Consider the following 6000-nt stretch of genomic DNA (forward strand, 5'->3'; position numbering starts at 1 on the left):
AGCGACGATAATTTGTCTTAGGTAAGAGCATTCTGATGTTCCCGACCCGTTCTCTGCCTGCAGTCAGCCTGTTCTTTCTATTTGCGTCTGCTAGGACGAGGAGTTATTAATGTTGTAGACATTGGCATTAGAGTTTTCCATCTTTCCTTTCAGGTTTTGTTGAAAGCTCAGGGCCCAGACTGTTTGTGAGACTGGCTGAGAGCAGTTCAGCCCCACTCTATCAGCCGCGTCGGTCAGAGCGAGCTAAAAATGGCCATTTCTAACTGACGGCACACAAACCAGAGCTTACTATTCTAAAGGGCTAACAACAGTCTACTGCTGCCCTCAGTCCAGCTGTGGTAGCTGGTGTCAGATCAAGGTAATCACAGGTACAAAGAGAGTAGCGGTGGCCACTTTCATCCCTAAAAGGAGTCTGATGAAAGGGCCTTTACTCGGCGTGTAGTAAAAGGCCCGGAGAGGTTAAAGAAACTGGTTTGGGAAACCTTCATGGAGTTGTTAGTGGCCAAATGAGTCTGTACCCTCCCTTGAAAAGACAATCTCAAGGTGTCCTTGAGAAAGGTGCTGAAACTCCACTTTCTCACGTGGAGCTGCTCTTATTATAACAGAATCCAAAATAACCACGGATTAAAGGGCCACTCCACAGATTTCACTTGAAAAAGTTAGGTTACTAGCCACTCAAGATGCTACAAAGGTTTTGGAAACAGTTGTCATATGTTTATGACAAATCTCAGAAAACAACCTGTAACTGTAAGAAGTAACTGTAAGATGTTAGTGAGTTGCATCATGGGAAGTGTAGGACTAAAAGTCGGAATCTCTTTCTCTGCAGCTTCAATTTTGACCTTTCTTTCTAAATTCCATCTCCAACTTTATTGAAGTATAAATCTCACGAGGTATTCCTGAGAATTTTAAAAAGTATTCTTTGCCCAATTAACATATTGTTTCGCGGGTAGTTAAACTTGTACTCTATCAATACGGTTTTGCACTTTGATCAAGCTGAGAAACAAAGGAGTAGAGGTTTTTAGTCTCTTCTATGGGTAAAGCTCTAGAAACACTATATCTACGTATATATCCCACTATATCTCATAATGCAACCCAATACACTTTTCCCTTTCTTTAGATACTTTCAAATCACTTCATATTGACTTTCTCTGCGTGGTATTTTTTCAAACTCGGTGCCACAGTTTGAAATACAGGCTCTTTGTTCTCATTTGTAATCTCAAAGCACAATCGGATAACCCCGAGGACATTACCAGGTTCCCTTTAGAAAATTCCCTCTGGACACACAGAAGACAACTGTAGTTTCCACTTCATAAGATAACAGACATGAATGGGCTGTCATATCAGATACTGCAGGTATAGACGCCAAAATCCTATCACCTGTACAGGTAGAGGCAGCCACAGACCATGACTTCATTCTGTAACAAGTTGCTATAAAATAACTGCCCAGTTTCTGTAGAAAACGTTGCATTCTGGGTAATAATTACAGTTTCCTACAAAATACTGTATTACACTGCAAATTGCATTGCATTGTGGGAGTGAAATCAGAATCAACAGAGAAAAGCCCTTACAAATGCAGAATTCTACTCCATGAGGAGACATGTGGAACAACACTGGAAGGGCACAACCTGACTTTCTATCAGCAATCATCCATTAAGATCCGACAATTTACGAGAAAATTAGATGGTAAGTTTTGACACATATTTCTTTGGTGACATCTGTTTCTTATTATCATATTTTTTACTGTGTCTGTTCAGTAGTAAATAGCTAGATTACGGTGTTTTCAGAGTAGCTACTGAGGTAAAAACGCTTGTTATTTTCTAAAACCAGCTCTGATTATTTCACATTGACTACTCTTTTTTTTTTTGCTTGTTTAGTGAAGTTGCTGCTGGAAGTTTTACTGAGGTAACCTATTTAGTGGTTTGTCTTCTCCTACCCTTTGTGCATTATTACCTGTATGATTAAAAAGAAGTTGCGACTGATTCAGTTAAATATTGAAGGTGTATTCAAAGGTATGGGTTGTGTTGTTGTCATCAACAATCATGACGTGAAGGCCGCATCACAAAGTAACAGACTGTATTCATGTCTGTCCTCTATGTTGTGCTTTTCAGGTGCTTCTTGGGGATCGATCCAAAGACCCTAACCCGGGCAGGATTATCCCAAAAAGACAAGAAAAGTTGTTCAGAAGAAGTCCTGCACTGTCAATTCCCACATCTCCTCATTTCTGAGGGAACTTACTGACGTTAAATGGCATTTCATAGGTCAGTGAGATCATCTCTACAACCACATTCATCATTTTTGTGTTAAAACTTTGTCCTATCATCATATCGTTATATTCCATTTGAATATGAGACATTTCCTGTACAATGCTGCAGAAAAACTACATTATGTAAGCAAAAATGAACTGTAAACAAAAAATGCTTTATCTTAAATAAATGTTGGTATTTGCAAGTATCTTTTCTGTCTGTTGTAGTAATCATTTAATGTAAATGTTGAAGAATGTCATCGTAAATGTGCTAAAGTAATAGTAAAAGGCACCAGTATGTAAGTAATTTTATGCAAAATATAGACCTACAGTGCGTATTTGAATATGGTTATAAAACGGTAATATACTGTAAAATAGTTTTACAGCAAACTAAAAAACTGTCATTTACTGGCAACTCTGCTGCCAGCAGCATACTGTAAAATCAGAAATTCACAGGAATTTACGGTAATTCATTGCAGGGTTTTATTACAGTATAATACTGTAAAGTTGATTACAGTAGGCGTACAGTAAATTTACAGTAAAATGCTGGCAACCCTGCCCTGCTGCCAGTAGTTTACTGTAAATTTACGGGACAGTCTGTTACAGTGAAGCTCACCTCCTCTCGATGCTAGACGCAAGCTCACAGTCCGTTTATATTTTATAATAGAAGCAGGAAAAAGATGATTAATTCCATTTGTTCATCTTGGACGTGGCTGATGGCTGCTTTTCAACCGCTACTATGGCTTTTGAAACACTTGGATGGATGTCGCTACTGCCACTACACTGTAACATTCAGACCGGCCTCGTTCTCACTGGCGATTTCAAACTGATTTTAAAGCTGCCACTGAATTTTTAACCTTATTCTTGTGAAACTTTGAAGTTCAATGCGCGGAGAGAGGCACTGCTATGCTGAGGGGTTCAGCTCCACTGGGGTGACCTGTTCTAAGAATAGTACATTCACTTGTGGCACTGTCGAGCGCTATCAGCGGGTAAAAGCCTCCACCAAATGGTACCCTGTCTCCTCTTCAGTGATACCTGCGGTGGATTGGATCCAGCGTTAGGCTCACAACAGTTCTTATTGAAATAACTGTGGAAATGCAATGCACATAAAATGTTCTTTGACAGCAGTTTGTCAGGGCAGCGAAAATGAGCTCAGAGCAAAGGAGCACACAGTCAAACCTCTGCAGTCTGACAGTATCATCTGTAGTTATGAACAGGAGACAGCAGCCATCTGTAGAAAACAGGGCAGCCCCGGAGTCAACCTGACTTAGCGAGGACAGCTCCACATCCGTTCACTTAAAAAAAAATAAATAAATGCAACCACCCCCCTTCCCTAGCCAACTGTGTTTACACACTTGCAGCCTTTTTATTTTATGCAAATCGTATAAGACTGAGTGGGATGTAAGCAGGCCAGTTGTTCACAGCAGCGTAGCAAAACATTTGATAAAGAAGCTTATTAAGACTCCTTATGTAACACACAATAAAGGCACTGAAACCTGCAGGTAAAGTAGTGAGACTCCGAGCAAGGCCTGTGGATCCGAGCCGGACCACCTTAAGCGCCTTAGCCACCACCCTCCTTGGTTTCGATCTCCCAGCATGCAGTTCTACCAGCACTGTATTTCTTACCCTTAATCATTCAGCGACAGTCCGCTAAGCACGTGCAGTTTCAACCTCATCCTGCTTTGCCATTAAACAGCTGCACGCGCCAAAACAGACATCTGCTGAGGGAGTTTTTTTTTCCCTATTTGTTAACTACCATTAAAATGCATTCACTCCCCTGCAACCTCTTACCAGACGGTGGAAAAAGTCTCTAAAGATTAAGAATAATAAACTTGGTGTAGCCAGTCCTAAGCAAGCCATTTTTTAATCTACTGAAATCTATTTGCATCAAATAAATAAATAAAATAAAATAAAATCTACAAAGTGGAAAGAAAAAAAAACTGTTAACATTTTTTAAAACTATAATAAAAATCTGCCCACTGTAGCTTGCAAAAAAACACACATGTAAGCAATGGAAATCAATAAATTCCTTGTAAAATTAATCTATTTGGTATTAAAACGGATTCTTTATAAATTTAAGCTTATAACATCTTTATTTTACACATAAAAACCTGGAAACATTAAACCAGAAACTCTGGAGTTATTTTACTTTATATTTTTTTGTGACCCACACGTTGGGGCTGTGTGGGTGTGGTCTGATTTGATTGACAGTGAATGCTGAATCCTGATTGGCAAATGGAAGTACATGACATCACCTTTTTAAATCTTGGACCCACCCACTTTAAACTTGAAAAGGAGACAAAAACACAAATACTTAGAGCTCCTCTTGGGAAGTAAGAAGAACTATTCTAATTAAGGCAATAGGCAAAGCATGTTTGTTATGTTCATGTAGGATCTCATTGCTTGTAGCAAGAACCAGATTATGAAAATATGTTTTCAGGGCCCTTGATAACGCAAACCAACCCTCGAGGTTAAGTCTTTGACAAACAGGAATACTCTGAAGTAAGATGGTTCACTAAAATGAAATTCTGACTTAAAGGGAAATTACCGTTTTTTTACAACCTGGACCTTTTTTCTGGCATAAAATATGATCATCTACTCAGCCATACAACTTTGGTGTCGTTCAGAAGATATTTAGATCCAGCGGAGTGCCGCATATATCCATATAGTGGGAGTGACTGGGGCACCGAAACGCAGCCTCTAAATAACGCATTATCTGCCGCGAAACTCGTTCATTTCACCACTATTTTGTTATGATACGCTAGTGCCATTCCCTGTTGATTTCAGAGTTACCTGTTATCATCATCCGGTGTCTGTAGATTGACCTACTAACTTCTGACAATCATTGTTGAAAGGAGGATGCGGAGGCAGAGAGAGGAACAGCTGGCCAAAGAACAACAAACCACTGCACATCCGCAAATAGACAACAGGTAACTCCGGACTCAACGGGGAATAGCACTAGCGTATCATAACAAAATATTGGTGAAATTAACAAGTTTCGCGGTAGATAATGTGTCTTCCGAACAACTCCAAATGACACAAAAGTTATATGGGTAAGTAAACGATCGTATTTTATGCCAGAAATAAGGTCCAGGTTGTAAAAAAAGGTAATTCCCCATTAAATTGGAATTCCGTCAGCGCACTACTAACCTTAGCATTAAGTAGCAGTAAGTAAGCACTGCAGAGCCTGGGTAGTAATAATAATCAGAGAATATTGAAAAGGATCATATGGACTGATGGGAGAGCAAGAGTCTGGGCTGGGGGGCTCAGCCTTTTGTTTTGACTGAGATGAACGTCATGCTACTATGTGTAAATGGCTTATAAGAAGCTTCATCGTGGTGACTGGACAACAGACATGAGCTAAGCTAAGTCTGCTATGTAGTACGGTCTCTGTCAAAAAATACAATAACCTACTACTTACAGGCACCCAGTTAAATTTTAATGCTTGTGCCACCATGGCTGGCCAGTTTCAGATTACACGTTTGGGGCACCACCTTGTCGTCGTGTCATCACTGAATTTAAAGTGTTCAAACACAGCTCAGATCTTGGACACGCTGCCTTCGCTTTAACAGCTAAGGTGAACTGAAGCGTCGCAGGCTGCCCTGCTGTGAGTTAGGGGGAAAACAGGCCCCCGAGCAGAGATTGTATAAATTTCCACATTTTAACGGCACGATTAAGAAGTATAAAACACAATACAAGAATGTGCTGACAAAATGCTAAATCAATTATTAACTGAAAGCTTATTTATCCCCAAATTT

The sequence above is a fragment of the Chelon labrosus genome (genome assembly GCF_963514085.1).
Source record: "Chelon labrosus genome assembly, chromosome: 3".
Lineage (NCBI taxonomy): Eukaryota > Metazoa > Chordata > Actinopteri > Mugiliformes > Mugilidae > Chelon > Chelon labrosus.